This window comes from Arachis ipaensis, chromosome B2 (genome assembly GCF_059453495.1).
Source record: "Arachis ipaensis isolate K30076 ecotype BB chromosome B2, ASM5945349v1, whole genome shotgun sequence".
NCBI classification, from domain to species: Eukaryota; Viridiplantae; Streptophyta; class Magnoliopsida; order Fabales; family Fabaceae; genus Arachis; species Arachis ipaensis.
In genome coordinates, this window is record NC_142437.1 from 58,239,691 (window position 1) to 58,246,110 (window position 6,420).

The 6,420-nt window shown below is 39.8% G+C and overlaps 1 non-coding gene across 1 annotated transcript; it reads right to left on the reverse strand.

Annotated features, from left to right (window-relative positions):
- Positions 1–5,977: 5,977 nt before the first annotated feature.
- On the reverse strand, positions 5,978–6,084 carry LOC148574005 (small nucleolar RNA R71). Its single transcript, XR_015905557.1, has one exon. It is a non-coding gene; the product is annotated as a small nucleolar RNA R71 (small nucleolar RNA).
- Positions 6,085–6,420: the final 336 nt, after the last annotated feature.

Below are 6,420 nucleotides of genomic sequence, written 5' to 3' on the forward strand. Positions count from 1 at the left end.
TGGTTGTCTTTCCCATCATTCCTCAGCCTTTTGGATGTAGTGCCTGTGGCACATAAGGCTTTAGGACTTGCTTTGATGAGGATGGTGCAGGGGTCTCTTCTTCTTTCTTGGTTTCAGGCTCCTTTGTAGCTTCGTTTTCTTGGTTGATTTGACTTGGGGATGCTTCTTCTACAACTTTTTCACTTCTCAGTGTGATGGCCCTACATTTCCCTCTTGGGTTGGCCATGGTATCACTAGGAAATGTATGTGTGGGCATTGGTATTTGTTTAGATAAGCTCCTTAATTGTGCTTCCAATTTTGAGATTGTCACGCCTTGATTTCTTATGTTTGATCTGAACTCTTCTTGGTTTGTATCTATTTTTCTTTCAGCCTATAGTTGTCCCTCCAGAATAGTGGAAATAGTTCCTGTCATCTGTGATGATAATTATGCTATTGCAGCCTCCAATTTTGTAAAATTGCTTTTGATTTCGCATGGTTGTGTGGTTGAGGCTGAGGTATCTTGATGATGGTTATTGTGTGTCTGTTGGGTGAAGTGATATGATGTATTTTGTGAGTTGTACTAGGGTTTATTGTTGCTTAATTGATGGTTGGGGTTGTGGTTATTGTATTGGTTGGATTGGTATGGTTTGTTATGATCTTGGTTGTGGCCTTGTTGGTTTCTCCACCCAAAGTTTGGGTGGTTCTTCCAACCTGAGTTATATGTTTTGGAGTTTGGATCATATGGTGGTCTAGAGTAATTGTTCACATAATTTGCCTGCTCCCATTCGCATTCAGCTTCTGGTGCATCTTCTTCTTGTGGTGGTGCTTGAGCTTGGATAGCTGAGACTTGGCTAGTCTCTATCTTCTTTGTTAGGGCTGCTAGTTGTGCTGCAATCATCTTGTTCTGCGCCAACAAGGCATCCATAGAATTTAGCTCCAGCACTCCTTTCTTTTGAGCTCTTTCTGAAGCAGAGAAGTACTCATTTTCAACTATAGTCTCTATAACATCTATGGCTAGTTCAATGGTTTTCTTCTTGTTAAGTGAACCCCCTGAAGAGTGGTCCACAGCTTTCTTTGCTTCATATGATAGCCCTTCATAAAAGATGTGTAGTTGAACCCATTCATTGAACATATCCGGAGGGCACTTCCTTGTCAAGTCTTTGAACCTCTCCCAGGCCTCATAAAGTGTTTCACCATCTTGCTATCTAAAGGTTTGCACCTCAGCTTTCAGTCTGTTGACTCTCTGTAGAGGGTAGAATCTTGCTAGAAATTTGTTCATAACCTCATCCCAAGTTGTTAAGCTCTCCTTGGGAAATGCTTCCAACCATTTTTCTGCCTTATCTCTGAGAGAAAAAGGGAACAAAAGTAGTTTGTAGGTGTCAGTGTATACACCATTGGACTTTACAGTGTCACAAATCCTCAAGAATGTAGTGAGATATTGGTTTGGGTCCTCTTGGGCACCCCCGCCATGTGAACAATTATTCTGGACAAGTGTGATGAGTTGAGGTTTCAACTCAAAGTTGTTAGCATGGATTGTTGGCTATAGAATGCTATTACAACAGTTTTCTGGATTTGGATTGATGTAGGAGCCTAAGACTCTCCTCTCTTGCCCAATATGATTGCCAGCATCTACTCCAACATGGTTTTGCACCTCTTCCTCCATAGTAGCTCCCAGATCTTCCTCTACTACTTCCTCTCCAACTATTCCTTTGCCTCTTGCTTCCCTCCTTAATCGCAGGAAGGTCCTCTCAGGTTCACTATCAAAAGAGGATGAAGTTTCTCCTCTCCTACATGTCATATATTCAACAAATAGTAGATAGACAACAAGTGAAGGAATCACTCCTTGTTAAGACTAGTAGCTAGTTTGGTTGGTGCAATTAATCAAACAGTTAATAGAGCAGTAAGAAAAATGGAAGTATGAACAATGAATAGCAAAAATGATCAAAGTAAAAGTAAAATAAAATAGAAACAAATAAAATTAAAAAACTAAAAAAGAATTAACAAGGTAATTAAAGTGCTTAATCTAGCTACCCATCAATTTGATCATTGTCAAATTCAAACTAATCCCCAGAAACGGCGCCATAAAACTTGATGACCGGAATTCACTCCCCATATAAAAATAATGAATCCGTTCTTTTGGCAAGTGCACCAAAAATATCGTCAAGTAATAACCCACTAGGAGTGGGATCGTATCCACAGAGATTGGTAAATTTGAGCAATTTTAATCAATGGGTGAATTAGTCAAGCAGAGCAAAATAGATTGTGATTGCAGAATTTTAGATGAGAATAAATATAAATGACTCAAAAGTAAAGATAAGCAATAAAGTGCAGGAAAGAAAATGGCAATAATGTAAAGTGCAGAAACATAAATGACTTAATTGTAAATGGGAATGGGGAATAACAGAATGTAAAGAAAGCTATAAGGAATGTGAAAGATAAGAATAAGGGAAATTCATTGAGATCAGGAGATGTTGTTCTCTTTGGATTAAATCTAACTAATCTCATCTTCAATCATGCAACTCATTGACCTCTTGGCAATCATGATTGATTGAACCCCAATCCCTTGGTGATTCAATCTCTCAGATCTTGATCAATAGCCAATTCCTTGGTCAAATTGCTCATGAAGAGAGATATGCTTGATCTCTGATTATACCACACATCCTCATAGATCCAGGTAGAGGGTGGATTATATGTCACCATATCCAATCACCAAAACCCCGATTCTACTCAAGTGTGAGAAGGGATTTCTAGCATGGTTTCATATTTTCTTTTTCAAGGTTCCCATGAAACCCATTTTGCATTCAACCTTGATGCCAGGGCATTTTGGCCAGTTTCACTGACCTTTTCTTTACTGTTTTAGGGTAGTTTCATGCAATTTCTTAGTTAATAAGCAAGTTTTAGGTAGATAATCACTTACATCTTGATTCAAGCAAACATTGTGAATTTCATCTGATTTTATGAGAATTATGCATGAATTGAATGACAAATTGGATAATGCATGGATTAGAGCTTTGATACACTTTATTTGCTTGGTTTCAGGACAAATGAAGCAAGGAAGAGCCACATTAGCAGCCACGTTAATCTAATTAACGTGACCACTAATGTGGAATGGGAATAAACTTACAACGTTAATGAGAAAAGTGATTGCCAATAACGCCTTCGAAACCATCATGGCCCACGTTAATTGCCACGTTAACTACATTAACGTGGTAGTTAACGTGGAGAGAAAGGGAGCTCCAGCGTTAATGGTAAAAGTGAATACCACTATCGCTCTAAATTGGCAATTGGCCACATTAAGAGTCACGTTAACTCAGTTAAAGTGAACTCTAACGTGGAAAGGGAAGACAATGCCAACGTTAGTGACACTCACCTTTGTCACTAACGTTGGACTAAGCCCAATTGGCCACGTTAAGAGCCACGTTAACTACATTAATGTGAACTCTAACGTGGGAGGATCAAGGAATCACCAACGTTAGTGACACTCACCTTTGTCACTAACGTTGGACCAAGCCACTATGAGCCATGTTAATTGCATTAACGTGGAAGTTAACGTGGAGAAAATAAATGATGAGCCAACGTTAGTGACACTCACCTTTGTCACTAACGTTGGAGATGGCAATCACCACCACATTAGTGGCCACGTTAAGACAATTAACGTGAGGCACTAACGTGAGAAGGGGCGTTTGGAGCATTAGTGACAAAGGTAAGTGTCACTAACGCTCTCGAGGCTAAGGCATGCCCACGTTAAGAGCCACGTTAGTTATACTAACGTGGACTCTAACGTGAGAAAAGGGGGCTAAGAGCAACGTTATTGGCAAAGGTGAACGCCAATAATGCTTGCGATGGACCAAAAGGCAACATTAGTGGTCACGTTAGTCCCACTAACGTTGAAGTTAACGTGAACCATCTTGGGCTAGGGACGTTAGTGAAAAAGGTGATTGTCACTAACGTTCTCGAACCCACATTTTCACTTAACGTTAATGCCACTAACGTCCTAGCTAAAGTCCATGCCTACTTCACACTTTCTCTGTAAGTAAAGCTGAGCCCACTAAAGATTCCAAACTGCTTCAACTCAAGATCCAAAGGCCCATATCCAAAGACTTGAAGAGCCAACTAGAAGATCAGAAGAGTAGTATATATAGGAGTAGTTTTGAACTAGAAAGAGAGCTTTTGGCCATTGGGAGAACTACTCTCTGTATAATTTTACTTTCTCTGCACTTTTAGTTTTACTTTGAGAATGTATTTTCCATCTTTGCTTTCCATTCCCAGAGCTATGAACAACTAAACCCCTTTCATTGGGTTAGGGAGCTCTGTTGTAATTTGATGGATCAATAATAGTCTTCATTATTCTTCTTCTTTCTTTTCTCTTGATTTTACTAGAAAGCTTTCAATCTTCATCCAATTGGGTAGTTGTCTTGGAAAAGAAGCTATTCATACTTGGATCTCTTCGGAACCTTGGAAGAGGAATGAAGAGATCATGCTAGAAATGCTTTCTCATGTTGGACCAAATTGGGGTTTGGATGGATATGGTGACATATAATCCTACCAACACTTTGATTTGGGAATACATGTGGTATAATCAGTGACCATACTTCATCTCTTCTCATGAGCAATTAGATCAAGGAATTGACTATTGATCAAGATTTGAGAGATTGGATTGCCAAAGAATTGGAATTCAATCACTTAAGATTCCCAAGGAGATCAATGAATGCATTGATTGAGGAAGAGATAAAAATGAACTTGATCCGGAGAATACAACATCTCCTGAGCCCAGTGAACTCCCCATTTTTGATCTTACCCATTCTCTTTACTTTCTGCCATTTACTTTTATGTTCATCCTCCCCATTCCCCATTTAAGATTCTGCAATTTACTTTTCGTCATTTACATTCAGTCCTTTATTTCCAGTAATTACATTTCCTGCCATTTACTTTCTGCCATTTAATTTCCTGCAATTCTCCAATCAAATTCTGCTTAGCTCAACTAGAACATTCCTCCAATTAAAGTTGCTTGACCAATCAATCCCTGTGGGATTCGACCTGACTCTTTTGTGAGTTTTTACTTGACGACAATTCGGTATACTTGCCGAGGGAAAATTATTGAGAGACAAGTTTCCGTGCATCAAGTTATTGGCGCCGTTGCCGGGGATTGATTTTGTATCAACAATGATTAAATTGGTGGATAACTAGATTGTGCATTTTTCTTTTGTTTGATTTAAATTCTGTTTGAGTAATTTACTTTCAGTTTTAGTTATTTTCTTCCCTTTACCCCTACCCGTTTGTGGTGTTCTCGTATTTGTTACAATTTAGTTCACTAACCCACTAACTGTTTGATATATTGCATCACTCACACTAATAGAATTCCTAACAAGAATATTCTCTATCTCCCTTTTGCTTTGGCCTTGTTGGTTGTATGACAGGTAGAAGAAGCGGGGCTTCAACTTCTGTTGATTCTGAACCTGAGAGGACCTTCCTTAGATTAAGGAGGGAAGCAAGAAGAAAGAGAGTTGTTGGTGCTGAGGAAGAGGAAGAGTACTTTGAACCAGACATGGATGAGAATATGGAGATCCATCATGAAGAAGAGGCTCACAACCATGGCAGAGAAGGTCCAGTGCATCATGCTGGACAAGAAAGAAGAGTTCTAGGCTCTTATATCAATCCAAACCCAGGAAACTGTGGAAGTAGCATCCAAAAGCCAACCATACATGCCAATAACTTTGAACTAAAGCCACAACTCATCACCCTGGTTCAGAACAACTGTTCATTCGGAGGAAGTGTCCAAGAAGACCCCAATCAACATCTAACCACATTCCTAAGGATATGTGATACTGTGAAGTCTAATGGTGTTCATCCTGACACTTATAGACTGCTTTTGTTTCCCTTCTCACTCAAGGACAAAGCATCTAAATGGCTGGAATCCTTCCCGAAGGAGAGTTTAACAACCTGAGAAGATGTGGTGAACAAATTCTTGGCGAGATTCTATCCTCCTCAAAGAATCAATAGGTTAAGAGCTGAGGTACAAACCTTCAGGCAACAAGATGGTGAAACTCTCTATGAAGCATGGGAGAGGTTTAAGGACTTGACAAGAAGGTGCCCGCCAGATATGTTCAATGAATGGGTGCAGTTACATATTTTCTATGAAGGTCTTTCTTATGAATCAAAGAAGGCAGTAGACCACTCATCTGGGGGATCTCTGAACAAGAAGAAGACCATTGAAGAAGCCATAGATGTCATTGAGACTGTAGCTGATAATGACTACTTCTATGCTTCTGAAAGAGGCAACACTAGAGGAGTAATGGAGCTAAATAACGTGGATGCATTGCTGGCCCAGAACAAGCTGATTACCAAGCAGTTGGCTGACCTTACCAAGAAGATGGAGAGGAACCAAGTAGCAGCAATCACCACCTCATCAGCAACCCAAGAAGGAGTGAATGCAGAAGCAGA